General features: G+C 46.4%; 1 protein-coding gene across 1 annotated transcript in view; it reads right to left on the bottom strand.

Annotated features, from left to right (window-relative positions):
* The window catches only part of LOC134983569 (zinc finger protein ZFP2-like), a 378,911-nt gene that overhangs the window by 173,380 nt on the left and 182,921 nt on the right, over positions 1–22,610 (bottom strand). The window lies entirely within an intron of this gene.

Below are 22,610 nucleotides of genomic sequence, written 5' to 3'. Positions count from 1 at the left end.
AAGCAGTTCTGAGATGTCAGGGGGGAGACAGGGTGGGTGGCAGTAGTGCTGTAGCGGAGGCTGCTGGAGGCACTGTGGGTAATATTGTCCCCAAGCAGTGCTGAGGTGAAAGATGGACACAGTGCGGGTGACAGTAGTCGGGGGAGACAGGGCGGGTGGCAATAGTGGGGGTGACAGTAGTCAGGGGGAGACAGGGAGGGTGGCAATAGTGGAGGGAGACGGCGGTTTGCAGTAGTGGGGACTGCAGGATGCAGTGTCTGTGATAATCTTGTCCCCAAGCAGCGCTAAATGTCTCAGAGAGGGAGACATTGCGGGTGGCAGTAGTGGGGGGGAGGGCGTGCGACAGTTCGCAGCCACCAGAATTAAATTCTGTCTCTCTTGACTGGTTGGGTGGCAGTAGTAAGGGGAAACAGGACTGGCAGTAGTGGGGGGAGACGACTGGCAGTAGTGAGGGGAGACAAGGTGGTGGCAGTAGTGGGGTGAGACAGGACTGGCAGTAGTGGGGGGAGACGACTGGCAGTAGTGAGGGGAGACAAGGTGGTGGCAGTAGTGGGGGGGAGGCAGGTGGATGGCAGTAGTGGGGTGAGACAGGACTGGCAGTAGTGATGGGAGACAGGGCGGTGGCAGTAGTAGGGGGAGACAGGGCAGTGGCAGTAGTTGGGGGGAGATAGGGCGGTGGCCATAGTGGGGGAAGACAAGGCAGGTGACAGTAGTTGGAGGAGACGGTGGGTGGCAGCAGTGGGGGGATACGGGGGTGGCAGTAGTGGGGGGAGACAGGGTGGGTGGCAGTAGGGGGGAGACAGGGTGGGTGGCAGTAGTGGGGGGGAGACAGGGTGGGTGGCAGTAGTGGGGGTAGACTGGGCGCAGTGCAGTACCAGGGGCTGCTGGAGGCAGTAAAGAGGTGTATGGGTCCCACACAGAACCAGTTGATAATTAGACTTAATGATGATTATGCTTCCTTATTTCTAATTAATCCCTTGTGTGTGTTACTGTTATTTGCTGTGTCAGCCTTTATGTGTGTTCTGTGTAATAATCCTGAAAGTAGTGCTGCTACCGATCTCATATCATTTGTAGTAACTTGGAAAAGATGAGATATGAGGTGCACTCTGGAAGCTTATAGGGGGTTAATCAGAGATGAACGCAGATGTGACATCACGCAGCCCCCCGGAAAATGGCCCCGGCCCGCCTGCGTTTACCCCTCAGGGATGCGGCCGCAATGTGTGTGTCTACGTAGCCGCTACGCACGTGCATTTTGCCACCACCAGCAAACTGCTGCGCTATTGCGGCTGAGTCTGAATGACCCCCATAGGGTTTTGGCTCCTGATATGTATCTGTTTTACTTATTTGCAAAACTGAAATATAACCTGAATTGTTTCTGTGCTTTAAATGATATTTATCTTACGTACTAGAGGATGCTGGGGTCCATTTAGTACCATGGGATATATATGGGTCCACTAGGAGCCATTGGCACTTTAAGAGTTTAACAATGTGGGCTGGCTCCTCCCTCTATTCCCCTCCTACCAGACTCAGTTTAGTTAATGTGCCCGGAGGAGCCGGTCACAGCTAGGGGAGCTCCTAGGAGTTTTCTTAGTTTTATTGTTTTCTAGAGTTTGTTATTTTACAGTAGGCTGTTTGGTACCAGTCTGCCGGCTTCCTGGGACTTAGGGGGAAGAATGGACCAACTTAATACAGAGTTACTGGCTCCATTACTCCGCTGACAGGACACTGAGCTCCTGAGGGAAATGTCCGCAAGCCTCACCACGGCGACCGCACACTCCCGCAGCACGCCGCCACCCCTAACAGAGCCAGAAGACTGAAGAGTGGTGAGTACAGCGCCTGCGCCCCTGTTAGCGGGTCGCCATCGGGTATCGTGGCACAAGGGTGGGAGCGCAGCTCTGGTTGCAGGCTGCGCTCCAGGAAGGCTCAGCAACATATTTTAACTATGTCAGCACTATGAGGGGGCGTTCTGAGCCAGCAAGACTACCCTACAGTGGTCTGACTGGGGCTGTGTCCCACTGTCAGACATAATACCACAAGGCCAGTATAAACAAAAGTTCGGGAAGCCACGCGTCATTACAGAGGGCGGGGCTTCCACTCAGAGCGGACCCAGCAGCTCACCAGCGCCATTTTCTCCCAGCAGATCTCACTACAGGATGCTGACAGGGAAGCGCTGCCCCTCCAGACAACTCCAGCATAGCTCTGCGGTACCAGGGGGTTTTAGAGAGGGGGGAGTGGAATTAAATGGTACTAGTTACCCTATTAAGGGTAGCTGTTCAGCGCCGGGCTTTTATAATATTAGGCAGATAGGGCGCTGTGTGGCTGGTTCCTCATACTCTGTGACTCTATGAAGGTGCTCTGGGGGAAACTGACATTTTCCTGTGTGTGTGTGCGCATATATCTCACATTACCATGGCAAGGGACTGTGGGGGTCATTCCGAGTTGATCGCTCGCTAGTTTTAGCAGCCGTGCAAACGCTATGCCTCCGCCCACTGGGGAGTGTATTTTAGCTTAGCAGAAGTGCGAACGCTTGTGCAGCCGAGCTCTGCAAAAACAGTTTGTGCAGTTTCTGAGTAGCTCTGAACCTACTCAGCGCTTGCGATCACTTCAGCCTATTCGTGTCTGGATTTTACGTCATACACCCGCCCAGCGAACGCCCAGACATGCCTGCGTTTTTTCAGACACCTGCATTTTTGCAAGCACTCCCTGAAAACGGTCAGTCGACACCCAGTAACGCCCCTTCCTGTCAATCTTCTGGCGGCCGCCAGTGCGAAGAAAAACTTTGAAAAACCTGAGCACAACCGCAAAGGGCTTTGTACCCATACGTCATGTGCGCAATGCGGGACATACGCATGCGCAGGAATGCAGTTTTTCAGCGCAGCGAATGCAGCGAATGCGAGCGATCAACTTGGAATGACCCCCTGTGTGTCTTGTACTGCAGAGTGTTATCTCCAGGGGAGTCCCTGCTGTGTACTCAAAATAGTACACATTCTCAGGCTTCTGGGTCTGAACCCGTTTGGGTGGACTCCATAAAGGGTATGATATCAAATATCTCTACCAAGTTATTCCATACTGAGAAAGAGAAGCAGTTTTTGAGAAAATCTGTGGAGGATCTGATGAATAGGGATTCAGCCCCCACAACTGCGCCTCTCACCCCACCCACGTATCCACAAAAGTGTACACTGGCCCAGATAATGCAGGCTGACACTGATACCGATGCCTCAGATACAGGGGATGGTGAGGTGGATCTGGTGGGTGATGCAGCTCCTGCCCGAGGGGTACAAGCTATGATTGAGGCCATTAGGGATATTTTGCAGATAACTGAGAAGGTTTCTGTTCAGGAAGAGGAATCTTATTTTAATGTAAAAAAGAAATCCTCGGTTACCTTCCCTGCATCAAAGGAGTTAAACTCCCTACTTGAAGGAACCTGGGAAAACCCAGAGAAAAAAAATCCAATTCCCTAGAAGGCAACTCATTTCTTTCCCTTTCCCTCAGGAGTATAGGAAGAAGTGGGAAACCCCACCTATTGTGGATGCCTCTGTGTCTAGATTGTCAAAAAAGGTTGTTTTACCTGTCCCTGGTACAGCCTCCATAAAGGATCTTGCTGACCGCAAGATTGAAACTATGCTCAAATCACTATACACTGCTACAGGAGTGGCTCAGAGACCCACTATTGCTTGTGCGTGGATTTCTAGGGCCATAGTATAGTGATCAAGCACCTTACTAGATGATTTAGAATCCATAAATGGAGTGACATTGACATCTTTTTACATCACATACAGGATTCCGCAGGCATCATGGTGGAGGCCATGAAGGAAATTGGCCTGCTTAATGCAAGGGCCACAACCATGGCGGTTTCGGCATGCAGGGGACTGTGGCTTCACCAATGGACTGCAGACACAGAATCCAAGAAAAGTGTGGAGATCCTGCCCTTCACTGGTAAGGCCCTGTTTGGGGACACTGGATATGTGGACATCCAAGGCAGCTGTGGGTAAGTCGACATATCTTCCTTCTGCAACTACACCGGCTAGAAAATCATATCCTACACCTACACTGCTGCCTTTCGGGCTGCAAAGTTTAAAAAGAAGTCCAAGTGTTCCACCACTTCCTTAAGTGGAGGTTGAGGAAAATCCAGAAAACCTGCAGCGACAGGTTCCCAGGAACAGGCCTCAGGTTCTACTTCCTCAAAACCTTCGGCATGTTGGTGGACCTCACTGCCTGGAGACCAGGCAGGTGGGAGTAAGGTTAGAAGATTTCAGTCACATCTGGGCGACATCATGCCTAGACCCCTGGGTAAAAGATATTATTGACCAGGGGTACAGACTGGAGTTTCAAGAACTCCCACCTCACAGATTCTTCAAATCAGGCTTACCAGCTTCTCAGGAAGACAGTACAATCCTGCAGGAGGCTATTCAAAAATTGTTACAAACACAAGTCATTGTTCCAGTTCCACCTCAACTACAGAACAGGGGTTATTACTCCAATCTGTTTATGGTACCGAAACCGGACGGTTCAGTAAGACCGATATTGAACTTAAAATCCTTGAACCGTTACTTGTGGGTATTCAAATTCAAGATGGAGTCTCTGAGAGCGGTAATCTCAGGTCTGGAGGAGAGGGAATTCCTAGTATCCCTTGATATCAAGGATGCTTACCTTCACATTACGATCTGGCCTCCTCACCAGGCTCATCTTAAGATTTTCGCTAAAATACTAAATTGTGCATGTATGAATGAAAACTCCTGTATAATATATAACCATCTGATTCATTTATTCAATAAAAAATACTCTTTGAGGAAGCACCCAGGTGCGAAACTAGTAAGAGGGAGAATTTGTTGATCATTCTACAAATTTCTACAACTGATGGTGATCTGGTCCATAAGCTGGGAACCAAGGACGGCCAAACGTGACTCCTTAAATCAGAAAACGCCGGCTGGGTCTTCTGCAACGAGGACGCGGCCAACCAACAAGAGACTGCACCTTAAAACTGAAAAGCATACGAGTGTGCAAAAGTTTTCATACCATTTTAATCATATATATCTTGGAACAATAAACTGTGTGCATACAGCATATGAGTGGTAAGCACAATTTGGGACAGCATCTTTAAACAGTGGTTTCTACAATATCTATATGGATAACATTGTAAAGTTAAATTGCACTTTTTTTATGAAAGATGTATACTTAAGATTGGATACTATCTAGAGTGTGCATAAGTATTCCTACTACATGTGGTAATATATATCAGGTGTTTTCCATTGTTATAGCAATTAGGGAAAAGTATTTGACTTGTACACATGAATTCTATATAGTAAAAGCAGAACGTTACCCAAGCTTTTTATATATATAGTTTTTATTGAATACATGAATCAGATGGTTATATATTATACAGGAGGTTTCATTCATATATGCACCATTTAGTATTTTAGGCCATTTTTTGGTTCTTTGGTTTGCTTTAATTTCTGAGGTGGAGATCTGTGGCTCTTCATCATCACTAATTAAAATAGCTGTGTACACACAGACACAGCTGGACTGGTTTTTTGCAGCTCATTGTATAAAAACGAATTGAATTTATACAATTTAAAACCATATAGCGCCTGAATTGTGATTTTTGGAGTTCTGTTATCTAAGGTTTGCACTACAGAACTGTCCCTATCAGTTCCAGGCTCTGCCATTTGGCCTCTCCACAGCACCGAGGGTGTTCACCAAGGTCATGTCAGAGCTGATGCTCCTCCGCAAGCAGGGAGTGAACATAATTCCATATCTGGACGATATACTGATAGAGGCATCTTCCATGGAGAGGTTGTTGCAGAGTGTTGCTCTCTCAACTCATCTACTTCAGGATCATGGATGGATTCTGAACCTTCCAAAATCACATTTGGAGCCGACAATGAGACTTCCCTTCTTGGGGATGATACTCGACACGGAAGGTCAGAGGGTGTTTCTTCCATTGGAAAAAGCGTTGGTGATCCAGTCAATGGTCCGGGATGTCCTGAAGCCAGTTCATTAGTGCATTCACCTTCTGGGGAAGATGGTAGCCTCCTACGAGGCACTGCAGTACGGAAGATTCCATGCAAGATTTTTCCAGCTGGATCTCCTGGACAAGTGGTCCAGATCAAATCTTCACATGCACCAGCGGATACGTCTGTCGCTGAAAGCCAGAATTTCACTTCTCTGGTGGCTGCAGACTTCTCACCTGATCGAAGGCCGCAGTTTCGGGATTCAGAATTGGATTCTTCTAACCACAGATGCAAGTCTTAGAGGTTAGGGAGCAGTCACCCAGGGGGAAAACTTCTAAGGAAAGTGGTCAAGTCAGGAAGCCATCCTTCCAATAAACATTCTGGAACTAAGGGCTGTATACAATGCCCTTCTACAAGCGGCACATCTTCTGCGAGATCAAGCCATTCAGGTTCAGTCGGACAATGTAACGCGGTGTCCTACGTAAACCGACAGGGTGGAACGAAGAGCAGAGCGTCAATGTCAGAGGTAACAAGAATTATTCTCTCAGCAGAAAGACATGCATTGGCACTGTCGGCAATCTTCATTCCGGGAGTGGACTACTGGGAAGCAGACTTCCTCAGCAGACATGATCTCCATCCAGGAGAGTGGGGCCTCCACCCGGAGGTGATAGGCCGGTGGAGAGTACCTCAGATAGACATGCTGGCTTCTCGTCTCAACAAGAAGCTCAGGCAGTACTGTTCCAGGTCAAGAGACCCGTTAGCAGTGGCCGTGGATGCACTGGTAACGCCGTGGGTGTTCCAGTCAGTATATGTGTTCCCTCCACTTCTACTCATCCCAAGGATTCTCAAAAGAACAAAGCTTCAGGCGATCCTCATTGCTCCGGACTAGCCAAGAAAGGCTTGGTACGCAGATCTTCTGGTATTACTCATAGAGGATCCGAGGCCTCTTCCTCTTCGAGAGGACCTGCTGCAACAGGGGCTGTTCATTTATCAAGACTTACCACATCTATGTTTGATGGCATGGAAGTTGAGCGCAAGATCTTAGCTTGGAATGGGATTCCGAACAGGGTGATACCTACACTGATCCAAGCTAGGAGAACGGAGTAACGTCTAAGCATTACCATCGGATTTGGAAAAAAACATGTATCTTGGTGTGAATCCAAGAAGTTTTCTGCGCTGGAGTTTCAACTGGGGCATTTCCTCCTCTTTCTGCAAGCTGGTGTGGATGTGGGCCTACGCCTAGGCTCCATAAAGGTCCAGATTTCGGCCTTGTCCATTTTCATCCAGAAACAATTGGCTGCTCTCCCTGAGGTTCAGACATTCTTGATAGGGGTTCTGCACATTCAACCGCCCTTTGTGTCTCCTAGGGCACCTTGGGATCTTAATGTGGTGTTACAGTTCCTGCAATCGGATTGGTTTGAGCCTTTACAGGAGGTAGACGTAAAGTTTCTTACGTGGAAGGCTGTCACACTGTTGGTCTTGGCATCAGCAAGACGTGTGTCAGAATTGGGGACATTGTCGCACAAGAGCCCCTACTTGGTTTTTCATGAGCTAAGCTCAGAACGCGTCATCAGTTTCTTCCTAAGGTTGTGACTGCATTTCATATCAACCAACCTATTGTGGTGCCAGTGGCTACTGACTCCTCGGCTTCCTCAAAGTTCTTGTACGTTGTGAGAGCTTTGAAGATTTATGTGAAGCGGACAGCTAGTCACAGGAAATCGGACGCGCTGTTTGTCCTTTATGATCCCAATAAGATTGGGTGTCCTGCTTCTAAGCAGACAATTGCTCGCTGGATCAGGCTTACTATCCAGCATGCTTATTCCATGGCAGGATTGCCGGTTCCAAGATCTGTACAGGCCCACTCTACTCATTCAGTGGGTTCTTCCTGGATGGCTGCCCGGGGTGTTTCGGCTCTACAGCTTTGCCGAGCAGCTACTTGGTCAGGTTCAAACACGTTTGCTAAGTTCTACAAGTTCGATACTTTGGCCTCTGAGGACCTTAAGTTTGGTCAGTCAGTTCTGCAGGACCCTCAGCACTCTCCCTCTCATACTGGGAGCTTTGGTACATCCCCATGGTACTAAATGGAACCCCAGTATCCTCTAGGACATAAAAGAAAATAGGATTTTAATTACCTAACGGTAAATCCTTTTCTCGTAGTCCGTAGAGGATGCTGGGAGCCCGCCTAGTGCTTCGTATTCCTGCATAGTTACTTGGTTAAGTATTGGTTCAGCTGTTGCTGTTCATGTTTCATGATTGGTTGGCATGGTTTTCCTTTGGTCATGTGTGTGCTGGTTCAAATCTCACCACTGTCTGTGTATATCCTGTTCACGAAGTATGTCCGTCTCCTTGGGCACAGTTTCTAGACTGAGTCTGGTAGGAGGGGCATAGAGGGAGGAGCCAGCCCACACTATTAAACTCTTAAAGTGCCCATGGCTCCTAGTGGACCCGTCTATACCCCATGGTACTAAATAGAACCCCAGTATCCTCTACGGACTACGAGAAAAGGATTTACCCGTAGGTAATTAAAATCCTATTTTTATCCATGTTGTCCAGAGTAAAGTATTTAAATTTAAAATATGTAGAACAATCTGTGTATTAAAGATATGAAATAAAGTCGTGTAAAAACAAAAGATTTCTGTTGAGTCTTTTTATGTGTCTGTGTATTATCTTATTTCCAGATAATTGTCGCTATGGTGACAGAAACAATTTCCTGTTAATGTGTCACTTGTATTGTTACTTTTGTGTCCACATAATATCAGTGTTGCTGTGTATAAATATCCCGTCTGGTGTGTAAAGGTGGGTACACACGCTGCCATTGTGACTGCGATTTCCCTTGAACTGGCCGGAGCCCAGAACCACCAATAGTGACTGTATGTACTTGTGATTGTGGCTATGTGCGATTGTGACAGCTCGTGTGAATAGTGGGTGACATTACAGGGGGGAAGAGGGGGACTCTTTCTGTGTAACTAAATAGTGGCAGACATTTTATATCTGTGCATTTATGTGGAGTGGGGGCAGTGGCCTGGCAGGAAGCTGCAATTACATCATGTGATTTCCTCTGGTTTCCATATTCACGTGTGTGTGTATATGTGTATATATATATATATATATATATATATATATATAAATAGAATTATCCGGCACTAGTATTTAAGCAGTTGTATTTGCTCCGGTGCCCTCCATAAGGAAATGATCCTAAAATATAAATTGGCAGGATGGTGTCAGATTCCGGCGGGCGGGCGGCGTGGACGCAGCTCCGTCCCGCTCGGTGACGTAATCGGTTAAAAACAATGTTAATTTTTTTTTACAATCAGTAACCTACGGTAATGATGAGCAACATCTTTGTATTAGTGAGGGTATTAAATATCGTTACCACTTAATATTGATGCACTGCCGAGTGCTCATTTATTAAATAATGTAACCGGCTCATTACTAAGGGACTTATTAAGCCCTATGCCATGACTGTGGTAGCGAAAATTATTCACAAATAGATAAATGAATGAATAAATGACTGCTGAATTACATGAAACACTTCAGACCCAGTGTGTCGTTAAGTTCCCTAGGGGCTATGGTATCCAACTGGAAAATCCATCTGCTCTCTGGTTGGAGAATTGCTTTTCCTCAGTTGCCTCCCCTAATAGTAGCTGGTACAGGCTGGCTATACTATGTTTGGCCTGGGCGAAATGTCACGCTACAGGTTGGTCACTGTCTCCTGACTCAAGAGCTGCCCTGATGGCGGATCTGTGTCCAGCCATCCTTTCCCTAAATTGTCGTTCGGTTTTACCTATATAGCTTAGTCCACACGGACAAGTTAAAATATATACGACAAATTTGGTGGTGCAAGTCAATGCATGTCTGATTGTGTATTTTTATCCGGAGTGGGGGTGAGTAAACGTACCACCCGGAATAAGGGACCTGCAAGTGGTGCACCCCAGACAGCGGTAGCATCCTGCCCTCTGTGTCAAAAAATGTGATTGTCGTTTCTTCTTTAAGCTAGTGACATCTCTCTTGACTAAACGATCACCCAAATTTCGGCCTCTGGTATAGCAGGAAAGAAGACCTGAGGCTTTGAGTGAAGGCAAATTCTTATCTGTGTTAATTATAGGCCAGAACTTTTTTGCTACTTTATTAGTGAATTGACTTCTGGTATTATATCTGTTTACCCAAGGCACAAAGGGTGTTTCAGAAGATTTTTCTCTAGTAGTTTTAAGCACCTCATCTCTAGGGATAGCTAGCACTTCGTCCCTAGTCTTCTCCAATTGTATGCGGGGATACCCCCTCTCCGCAAACTTGTTCACCATCTCAGTCATGGTATGTGCAGTTTCTACAGGGTCACTAGTAATTCTCCTTACTCGCAGCATCTGCGAGTAGGGAAGCCCATTTCGCAATGCTTGTGGGTGGAAACTATCGTGCTTAAGGATAGTATTCCTATCAGTTTCCTTCACATGCATTGCTGTGGCTATTGTCCCAGATTGAAGTGAGAAATTAATAACTGGTGGTGAAATGTTGTACGTGAATTGGACTGCATGCCCCGTCCTATTGTGTGTAGTTAATAAGGTGATCACCGATGATTCATCACCCAACCAAATCAATAGGAGGTCATCTATATATCTCACATACAGTGGCAGATATGACATAACTTTAGGTTTAGACAATAGCAACTGTTTTTCAACCATTATCATGAAGGTGTTGGCGTACGATGGGGCCACATTCGACCCCATCGCACACCCCGCCAATTGTACGTAGAAACGTGCATCATACATGAAATAATTTCTAGTTAGTACCAGATTAAGTAATTGTAGGAATAAATGTACTGGAGGGCCTTTATATTGTGGGTTGTCTGTAATCAACGATTCCACTGCCCTTAACCCGTCAGAGTGAGGAATACATGTGTACAGACTATTGACGTCTGCACTACATAATAATGTTCCCGAAGGGAGGGGCCCCAAGTTCTTAAGTTTTAACAATAAATCTGTGGTATCCTTATCCCGAGGGCCTCTCCAACCCCTTGTGTATTTTTGGCACAGTGTAATATAATGGTACCACTGGGAATTCTACTGTGAGCGCCTTGGCTACTTCTGGTGTGATGTGTAGTTGTGAAACTGCTGTCGATAGAACTGAATCTATTTCTAATTTATAACACATCGTAGGATCCCTCGGCAATAACTCAAATGTATCAATATCAGATAGTTGTCGTAGGCACTCAGCATCATAATCCTCAAGGGATTGCACCACAACCGCTCCTCCCTTGTCAGCCTTACGTATGACGATGTCAGTACATTTGCTTAGCTTGCTGACTGTCTCAAGTTCTCCTCTGGACATGTTGTTTCTAAATGGTTTTTCATGATTAGATGCTGTACCCAACTGGTCCATCAATCTAGTAAATGTCCTTATTGATGGGTTGGCACTAATGGGATCAAATAAGGATTTCGGTTGCAGCTTCCTTGGATTCTTCAGTAATTGTACATCTATGGGGTTATTTGTCAATGGTTGTGTTTCCTTAAAGGGTTCCTTGAGCCTCAGGGTCCGATTAAGCTTATAAGTGTCCACTTTCCACTGAAAGCTGTCAAACTTGGTAGTGGGGATGTAGGAAAGACCTTTAGAAAGGACGTCATATTCTTGGTCTGTTAACGGTGTTGAAGATAGGTTAAACACCTTGTCTATTTTCTGCGCGGCGGTCTGCCCCTTGTTCTGCCTCGCGTTTTGTCTCCCCCTCCGCGTTTTTCTTTCCCCGGGCCTGTAGTGGTTGCTTGAGTAGTAACCCCTAAAGGGTGGTGTTGGCCCGTGGAGGTGGATGGTTGAGGCTCAGATTCACTGGCCGACGTACTTGTATCTTCCCGTTGTGGTCGGTCAAAATGTTGGCGTCGGAATCTGGGTAAAGTATTGTCAATATATATATATATTTGTTTTAAATAAATTATGTCTATTCAAATGTTCTGGGTGTTTTTTTTACCTGTAGGGGAATTAGGGTTGTTGTATTTAAAAATAACTTATCTGCCCCTTGCCTGGAAATGTCCATGTATGAAGGTATGGGAGATACCTGCTGCAGTCCCTTCTTACATTTGGGAGGTACAGTAATTTGGGGGGAATTAGCAGCAAATATTAAATGATACATTGGCTCCATAACGTCTCGCTACCCTCTGATTTTTACAAAAATATGTTACATTTGCATTAACAGCCATTAATTAAACAAGAAAAAATATTTTTTTTTCAAAAGACTAAAAAAATAGAAGAAAATCGCCAATTCTTGTCTGGACTCATTGACTCTATCAGGAGAACAAGAGCCTTTATAGCAAGGACTATGCCACCAGTAACCAGTAGAGGAACCAGGCGTATCCCACAGAATATCAGTGCTGCCACCATACATTGGGGAGAGAAGATAAAGGGCCTAATTCAGACCTGTTTGGTGCTGTCAGAATTTGCACAGCAGCTGATCAGGTTAGAACTGTGCATTCACCGGCGCCGTAGTGCACCGGCGCATGGCAGACAGCCAATGGCTGTCGTAGCCCTGCAAACGCCTCAGCCTGATTGACAGGCAGAGGTGTTTGCTGGGTGGGAGGGGGCGAAATGGTGGCGTTTTGCCGCCATTTTAGGAGCACGGTCCAGGCAATGCAGGCATGTCCAGACCATGTGAGGGACGGACCGCGGCAGCTGCGTGACATCACCTGCAGCCACTGCGACCCGAGCACCTCCTGGCCAGCACGCAGGGGGGGACGACTAGCTCTGTGCTGAGTGTCCCCCCACATGTCAGTGTGCAGGGCTACGATCAGGTCGGAATTAGGCCCAAAGTGCAGATTTCTGAACAGTGCTCTTAGAAGGAACACAAGAAGTGCATAGATCACAGTGATCAGAAGTTCGGGACACTGAGGTCAAGAAACAACACTGTGGTACTAATGACCTCAATACAGATCACTTGGAGCAAGAGACTAGGGTAAGGCCAACAACAATTTTTCAAACACATAAAAAAACTGGTTTGAAAAAACTATAAAAAAACAAGGATCGTGGGGGCGTGACTGAGAGGAAGTGTCCCTAGAGAGCTCGTGCCAGACCAAGCCCTTATAACCCCTTAAATCGACCTTCACCCCAACTATACCTCCCCTATATCATCCCACAGTTGCCCCTATTACTCAGGGCACCCAGGGAGTGAGCTGCGGAGCCAGAGCACGGGCCTGGCCAGTGCTTGCGGGTTGCGGCCTTCCCTGTGAGGTGAAGCCGGGGCCTCAATTAGTGACTTCCCCCGCCAGAGATCGGACGTTCCCCAGCCGCTTAAACGCCGCCCCATGACTCACCCCGCTGTCCTGCTGTGTGCCCCCTGCCTGGAGGGGCCTGAACGAGCGGCCGAGAAGGGCCCAAGCGCCCCTGAGATCACAGGAGCCGACCAGACCCACGGAGCTCCGGTGGCTGTGGCCATATCGGGTGTGGCATCTGCAGAAAATCATGCGCTGCACTACTGTAAAAGGTCAGCTGGCCGCGTAAAATAACGGGGAAGACTGGCAGTCGATGCTGACTGGACGGGGGGCCCTGCACACATATAAACCCCTGGGGGCAGCGCCGAATAAACCCGAGTCAAGACATAGCACATATAACTGACGGCGGCCATCTTGGAGGTGGCAGAACAGGCACATCTTTTCTGCTCTATGCTGCCCCTGCTGGAGTTGTGAAGAATTGAACTCCCTATTTCAACAGGTTAGCAACCCAGAATCTCAACCCCACAGCTGCTGTTCTTTACTTTTTATATTACATCTCGTACAGCCACGGAAAAGTGGCACGCTACGGCATATATAGGATGTAGACACCTCTTCAATGAATCCTCACCGTAACTCCCCGCAATCGTTTTAGCTGATGTAATGACGCACATGGTGTAAGAGGATATCTGCCGTCCTCGACCTTAGACGGAATTCTCCTTTCTACTGGGGTTCTCTCATTCCCTCGAAGTGATACAGGATGGCTCCAAAAAAGAATAAAGCCTCCAAATCAATCTCTCAAGTTACCTTCTTCAAGCCTTCCCCCTATCGAAATAAGTCTCAGGGGCCTGGGTCTTCAGCCACCGGATCGGGTCCCCCGCCTATAACTTCCTCGCCCATGATAGCTCTATCTACATCCCAGAATTCCCCCCCCCCTTCTCACCTGGAAGACAGCGAAGCCTTAACGGTGGACGCCATGAAGCAGTTGTTACACCAGTTTAAAGATGAGGTGGCGTCAGAATTTCGCACTATGTTACAATCTTGCCAGCGCTCTGTTGAAGATTTGGGCAAAAGGACCGGACACTCGGAAACAAAGATGGGCGAAGTGGTAGGCTCTCACAATACTCTTATCGATTCCCATGATACCCTTGAGGGGGAGGTGGCGGCTCTGCGGGACAAAGTAGCAGACTTGGAGGACCGCTCACGCAGAAATAATCTCAAGCTCAGAGGGGTACCGGAATCCGTATCTAATAGCAGCCTACATGACTCTACAATCGAAATATTCAAGAAGCTGCTTCCCTCCGCTACATCTGCGGACTTTATATTGGACCGTATCCATAGGGTCCCGAAGGCCCGCAGTGCTCCCGAAGGGGCGTCGAGAGATGTTTTAATGAGAGTCCATTTCTTTCATATTAAGGAATCCCTGCTTAAAGTGGCTAGACCTTCCTCAGACACAGCGAAAGCTTTGAGCCCGCTTCAACTTTTTGGAGACCTTTCACACTACACCCTCACCAGGAGACGTTCCTTTCAGCCTGTCACCGTGGCCCTTAGGAAGGCGGGAATCGTGTATAGATGGGGTTTGCCCACGCGTCTATTGATCTCTAGAGAAGGTTCAACTATTGTTGTATCTTCGGCCGAGGACTGTATGAGACTTCTTCACAAATGGAATATAGCTGGAGACCAGGGGTCCGGCTCTCCTGACCACCGACTTCAGCAGGACTGGTCGATGGTTGGGAAGTAGGCCCTCCCCACTGCGGTATTTTTCCCCGCCATGAATGTTTATTTACAGGACTAGCACTGTTTCCATATGATTGTACTAATTCCAGGGTTTATCACAAGTTAAAGACCTGGTTACTACATGTTTAACACCTTTTAGGCTACGGTATGGCGGGGTTATTTCTTTTTTTGTTTTTCCTAGTTAACGGTTGTTGTGGTTTCGCAGGCCCCTGGACTGGTCTGTATGCTCCTCTCTGAGTCCTTTTATTGCTGTACCTACAGTATAGCTCTTTGCCAGTCCCGGGATCCTGTGACTCATTGCTAATAGATTATCATTCCATTCTTAACGACATTCCGTTTATATGCCATGTGCAACTGAATATAAAGTTTACATATGTTTGATTACTTGATTGCGGGGAGGTTGGCCATTAACCTCCCAAATTTGTTTGGTGAGGCGCTGTATGTTTTGGCGCCTTACTATGGCTTCATCTCTGCACGGAGTCGACTTTTCTTGTTTTGTATACTATGTTTTTCTCTCTTCTCTCTTTGTCCTTCTCAGTATGTCTCCTTTTGTGTCTCGTCCCCCCCATGCCTTTTTTTTCTTATTTCAAATGTGTGCAGGGAATTGTACCTTTAATCGCATTTCTTGGTTTCAGCGGATGCTTCGTCTCCGGGTTAGTTTATTATGGTTAACTTAGTATCATTAAACGTTAAGGGATTAAATTCCCCACAAAAGTGTAGACTGGCCTTATCTTCCTTCTATAAAATGAAGGCAAATGTGGTTGCTATCCAGGAAACCCATTTTAGGAAATTAGACCCCCCTAGATTCTTTGATAATCACTTCCCTACCTGTTACATGGCCAATGGCCCCGTAAAAAAGGCCGGAGTGGCTATACTAATCTCTAGCGACTGCCAATTCACTCTAGAATCCCAAATTGTAGACCCCGAAGGACGGTATTTAGTATTAATCGGAAAGCTTGAGGATACGCTTGTCACCTTGGCTTCCTGCTATGCACCCAACTCTGGTCAGCTCTCCTTTTGTAGGAATCTATTCTCCCTGATTCAGAGGCACGCTAAAGGTGCAGTCATGCTGTTGGGGGACTTCAATTTAGTTGTAGACCCCGCTGTTGATAGATCTCTCCCCACCAGAAGTCCCGTAGCAAAGCCCAGACCTTCCCCTATTAATACCCTCGGACTTCGCCAATTGCTAGGAGAGTACGAACTCTACGATGCGTGGAGAACTAAACACCCTACGGTTAGGGATTACTCCTTTTATTCACATGTCCACTCTAGAATTGATCTCGTACTAACTGACAGAATGTCACTGCCAGTCATTATGAAAATTAACATACTACCGATGACATGGTCGGACCACTCTCCGCTGAAGGTCGTGTGGAAGCTCGGGGCCCGTAAAGTATCTCCGGGCCCTTGGAGACTAGGAAATTTCTTGCTTGGCCATCAAGAGGCTTCACTTGCCATTCAACAAACCTTAAAGGTATATTTAGAAACTAACAAACCCGAAGATACTTCAGTCTTTAATAATTGGTGCTCTTGTAAGGCTGTAATGCGGGGGGCTACCATTCAGGCAGCTTCACGGCTGAAACGCTCTCAAAATGCTGAACGTATTGAAGCCGAGAGAGAAGTTGCAAAATTAGAAATGGCACACAAGGCTGACCCCCATAATAGAACTGCCTTTAAGCTGTTGCTGGCCGCAAGGGAAAGGGTGAACACCTTTTCTCTTCGGGAAGTACAACGCAACCTCGCTCGATTGAATCAGAGATTCTGTGTATTTGGAAATAAGGCAGGGCGTCTCTTTGCGCAGAAACTGAGAGGTAGGCAAGCTAAGGCCAGAATCCACTTTGTTTATTCTCCCACGGGTTCAAGAGTCTCTGATCCATATAGAATAGCAGATACTTTCGCAGAGTATTACTCCCGACTCTACAGCTTACAGTCAGACCCTGATACCCCCCATGTACAGAAAGAAATATGTGGACACGGTATAGTGCGCCAATGAAACAATGTGCAGCTAGATGTGTGATACCCAAACTGGAGTTTTCCTCCAACCTCCACCACAATGTGTAAACAGAAAAAATATGGTATCACTTATCCAGCGCTGTTGTTTAGAGAATGGAGTGCAATTTGCAATATAGGCTTTCTCTCGGAACCAAGGTAATACAATCCAGAGGGTACATTTAAATAAGAAAGGAATTTATATGGTGAAGTACAGTAAAACACGTTTTACTGTACTTCACCATATAAATTCCTTTCTTATTTACATGTACCATCTGGATTGTATTACCTTGGTTCCGAGAGAAAGCCTATATTGCAAATTGCACTCCATAACTGATACCCCCCAACCTATCGAGGCTGAAATCCAGTCTTTTTTAAAAAAACCTATCCCTGCCGACACTGAATTCCGAGACCTGCCTGTCCCTCGGCTCCCCATGGACTATGTCTGAACTTGAGGCAGCTATTGACGGTCTTCCACGAGATAAAGCCCCGGGCCCAGACGGTTTTCCATCTAATTTTTACAAAACCTATAAAGCAGACTTGGCTCCAGTGCTGTTGGCTGTTTTTAACGAGGCGTCGGAGGTTGGGAGGTTCCCGAAAGAGATGCTTGAAGCGCGGATAGTAGCTATCCCTAAGCCGGGTAAATCTCCCACATCCGTTCAAAATTACCGACCGATAGCTTTGTTGAATACAGACGTAAAGCTTTTTGCTAAGATAATCGCTAACCGTCTTTGCCCCTTATTGCCATCCCTTATAGCTGCTGACCAGGTTGGCTTCGTCCCGGGCAGGCAGGCCCCGGACAACACTCGGAGAGTTTATAATGTCATTGAGTATTGTAATGCTAATAGAGCGCCCCTCCTCGTCCTATCGTTAGACGCAGAGAAGGCGTTTGATAGGTTACACTGGGGATATCTAAGATCAGTTCTGGGTAAGTTGGTAAGTTTGGATTCCAGGGTAGGTTTCTAGATTCCATCTTTGCATTGTATTCTGCCCCCTCCGCCAAGGTGTATGTCAATGGGTGTCTGTCCAGGGGTTTCGAAATTCTAAACGGCACAAGACAGGGGTGCCCTTTGTCTCCCCTGATCTTCGCTCTGGCTATTGAACCCCTGGCTGAGACCATTAGGTCTGACACGGAAATCTCGGGACCCGAGATAGGGGGACTGAGTCATAAAATCAACCTCTTCGCTGATGATATTCTATTATGTTTGACAAACCCCGAATCCTCCCTTATCGGACTCCATGCCATATTAGATAAGTACTCCAGACTGTCATTCTATAAATTGAATACTTCCAAAACGGAAGCTCTACCGCTTCATATCCCGCCACATATCCTGGCCTTACTTAAGGATAGATACATATATGCTTGGCATACGAGATCCATTAAATATTTAGGTATACATCTATCGCTCGATAAAGACCTTTATGATTGTAACTACACACCTTTATTTAGCGCATTCGACAAATTGATTAAAGAGTGGTCTTTACATGAAATCTCCTGGCTGGGGCGTGTCTCTGCAACAAAGATGGTACTGCTACCGAAACTCCTCTATCTGTTTTGGGCCATCCCCCGCCATTTCCCTAAAGCTCTTAGTGTTAAAGCTAATAAAACCTTATCAAACTTTATCTGGAAGGGAGCGAAACCGCGGATCTCTAGGCAGGTTCTGTCATTGCCCAAGGGCTTTGGTGGGGTTGCCTACCCCAACTTAGATGCATACCACTCCGCTTGCCTTCTCAGCCAGGCCCGAGATTGGTTTGTCGCTCATTCCCCCAAACCATGGGTAGTTATTGAAAAAGTCTTCTTAGGACAGATTAATATTACAGATCTATTTCTATTACCTATACATAGTGTCCCAAAATGGGTAGGTCCTGGGGACGCGATTAGAAGTACTCTGAAGCTATGGCACTCAGTGGTTGAGTCTGACCCAAATATAATATTACCCGCAGCGGACCTCTCTATCAGAACGGTTGCTTGTATTATCCCTGATCTTATATTAGACGCCTGGATTGACGCTGGAGTTGTGAGACTGAAAGATCTTTTTTTGAATAATAGCTTGATCCCGTTCTCTCAGCTTCAGTCTCAGTTTGGGATTTCAAAGCATGACTTTTTCAAGTATTCACAGCTACGCCATTGGCTCCAATCGCATGTTAATGGGTCCAGAAATCCCCTCCCTTTTCCTGCTAGTATGCTCTCTAGATTGTCATCCCCTGGTCATAGGGGTGGGATATCCAGGTGGTACCAGTATATTGTTCTTTTGAATAAAAAAGGCAAATTACCTGCGCAGTTGAAGTGGGAGAGAGATCTCTCTATTGTACTTTGAGAAGAAGAGTGGGATACAATTTCATCACAGTGCTTTAAGATCTCTAAATGTCTCCAGCACTCAGAAATGTTCTATAAATTATGCAATAGGGCGTACTTCACCCCGCAGCGGCTTCACCAGATCTGGCCCTCGACTTCCCAGCTATGCTGGAGAAAATGTGGTGGCGAGGGCTCCATTCTGCATATTTTTTGGAACTGCCCAGTCTTGGGGCCTCTGTGGATGGAAGTATTCTCTCTTTTGGGGGAAATAGTGGGAACAACAGTGCCACTGGATCCGCTGTTTGCCCTGTTTCACTACCCTTCTCACACTCTTCTCAGCTGCAACAGGTATATCGTAGGACATGTCTTAATATCAGCTAAAGCAGCGATAGGCCAACTGTGGAAATCACAGGCCATACCTCACATTCAGACGGTTATTAATAATACCCATAAGCATTTTCTGTTTGAAACAGCGGGATGTGTGTATTCTTCATCCCCTTCTTCTATTTACATGAGATGGTTTAAATGGAGTGAATTCCGGGAGAGACAGGGTCACTCATTTTTAGTGATCCCATTGACACGGCAATTCTGCATTCTCCACAACCTGATACTACCCATTAATGCAGATGCCCCCTCTAACTAACTAGCTATTTATCTCTATGTTACAATACTTGAGTGAGGTGCTCCCCTGACACATATATCCTCCTCCCTTTGTCTTTATTTTTTTTTACCCTCATGTGTCGCTGTCTTGTTATATATTCCCCTCTCTACTGCACTTTCTATTCTGCTACTCTTAAGGTTATATATATGATTGATAGTTAAGAGAATATGTGTACACGGTTATTATATATGATTGGACCTACAGTATTGGCTCAAAGTTGTACGAAATTATATGGCCTATGTTCGTGTACATTTCTCTGTCTGGTTTTTCTTTTCTATATTTGGAAATTAATAAAAAATCATTATTGAAGAAAAAAAACAAGGATCGTCCAGTACAGAGGACTGTGTACTCAGCATGTCTAAGTACATACCACTGGATGACGCGCTGGAATGGGAGGAGGGGGTGGGCTGTGTGGGTCCCAGCAGAAAACAGCTCATGTGTTGAGGGCTTCCCGACACATAATGCATGGGATGGTGATGTGGGTAGGTGGGTGGAGGCACATTTGGGAGACAGCATCTGGCAGGTGGTGTTATCTCACACGCCTCATCAAGAGATTCTTTATTTGCACGTGAGGTAGCATCAAGAACCAGATGCTTGTAGATCTTCTTTTGATCCTCGTTCATCAGTCACATTTCCGCCACAATGTAATTGCCAAAAGTTTGCTCCAAGTCCGGTGGCCTATTAAGAACATCCTCAGCGTGAGTAAAAAAACTGTTGGCTGGACGTGGCAGAAGTGGGTTTCCTGATGACCTCCACTGTTTCGGGGGTCTTGGCTGTGGGGTTGGGTCATCCACTTCAGTTGCCTCGCTCATGGAAGGCTTCACTTCCAGCTCCGGTGTAATATCCTGCAAAATAAAATAAAAATGAACTCCATGTAAAAATGTGTGTGTACTATACAATTATTATTATTATTATTATTATCATCCTTTATTTATATGGCGCCACAAGTTTACCGCAGCGCCTAATTACAGAGTACATAAACAAATAATCAAGCAACTTACAGTTGATGACAATATAGGACAAGTACAGGGTAAATACACATAGTTACATCAGCAGATGACACTGGAATAAGTATCAGGTGGCAGAAGACTGATGGAATTGGTGCAGTTGAAGATTATTAAAGTAAGAAAAGGGTAAGCACATGAGGGAAGAGGGCCCTGCTCGTGAGAGCTTACATTCTAAAGAGGAGGGGTAGACAGACAGGGGTGACACAGATGGGGTACATAGCGAGCGTGAAACAGAGGGTTAGGATGAGATTTGGCTGGGTTTGGTGAAGTGGGTCTTGAGAGCCCATTTGAAGTTTTGTAGAGAGGTGGAGAGTCTGAGGGGGAGAGGTAGGGAATTCCAGAGAAGTGGTGCAGCATGTGAAAAATCTTGGAGGTAGGAGTGGGAGGAAGTAATCCGTAGGCAGGAGAGTTGGCGAGCATTAGCAGAGCAAAGAGGACGGGTGGGAGAGTAAAGGGAGATAAGGTCAGAGATGTAGATGGGAGAGGAGTGGGTGAGAGCTTTGTAAGCGAGTGTGAGAAGCTTGAAATGGATTCTGAAAGGGAAGGGGAGCCAGTGAAGGTCTAGTAAGAGAGGAGAGGTGGACGTAGTGCGTTTGGAAAATGAGCCGGGCAGCAGCATTGAGGATAGATTGGAGTGGAGAGAGGTATCTGTCAGGAATGCCAGTCAGGAGGAGATTACAGTAGTCCAGTCTGGAGATGACCAGTGAGTGGATAAGAGTCTTAGTGACACAGTGAGATAAATCTGTAAGATTTTGACTATATAGTCAAAATCTTATGAAAAGTTAGTGCATATCTCATGGTGCTAGGCAGCTTGCGATACAGATTCGATCCCGATGCGCACTCCCGTGGGGTCGGTATCGTAAGGCTAGATAGACTGTGCAGCCATCTAGTGTGCAATCTAGTATAAAGTATAGTCAAAATTGTCACTTAGTCAAAATTGTACATAGACAAAATCTCAAGCACAGATAGTCAAAATGTGTCCTATCTGGGCTCTGGGGGAGTTCAAAGGAAATTGCATAGTCAAAATCGAACATAGCAGGTATCTCACCGTGTGTACACACCCTTAGTAGCATCCTGGGTCACAAAGGGTCTGTTCCTGAAAATACTTTTTAGATGAACACGGCAGGTTTGTGAGAGGTGCTGAATGTGTGGTTTGAAGGAGAGGAATGAGTCAAGGATTACTCCAAGACAGCGCACTTGGGGGCTAGAGGAGATAGTAGTGCCATCAATAGATAATGAGATTGTAGGAGGTGAGGTTATGCGGGAGGGAGAGAAGATGATCAGCTCAGTCTTAGACATGTTAAGTTTAAGAAAGCGCTGGGACATCCAAACAGAGCTAGCAGAGAGACAGTTGGAGATTTGAGTGAGGAGAGCAGGAGAGAGGTCTGGAGGGGAAAGATAGATTTGGGTGTCATCAGCATAGAGATGATATTGGAAACCAAAAGAACTAATGAGCTTACCTAGTGAGGACGTATAGAGAGAGAAGAGAAGAGGTCCAAGGACAGAAGCTTTGGGTACACCTACAGTTAGTGGAAGGGGGGGGAGGTGGATTCATGGGAGGAGACAGAGAATGAACGGTTAGAGAGGTAGGAAGACAGCCAAGAGAGGGAAGTGTCACGCAGACCAATGGAGCGAAGGATTTGCAGTAGGAGAGGATGGTCCACAGTGTCAAAAGCAGCAGAGAGATCAAGTAGAATAAGTAGAGAGTAGTATCCCTTAGATTTAGCAGCATAGAGGTCATTGCAGTCTTTTGTAAGGGCAGTTTCAGTGGAGTGGAGAGGATGG

This window comes from Pseudophryne corroboree (genome assembly GCF_028390025.1).
Source record: "Pseudophryne corroboree isolate aPseCor3 chromosome 3 unlocalized genomic scaffold, aPseCor3.hap2 SUPER_3_unloc_19, whole genome shotgun sequence".
Classification (NCBI taxonomy): domain Eukaryota; kingdom Metazoa; phylum Chordata; class Amphibia; order Anura; family Myobatrachidae; genus Pseudophryne; species Pseudophryne corroboree.
Note: the sequence above shows the minus strand (reverse complement) of the source record. Positions and strands in the feature narration are given on the sequence as shown.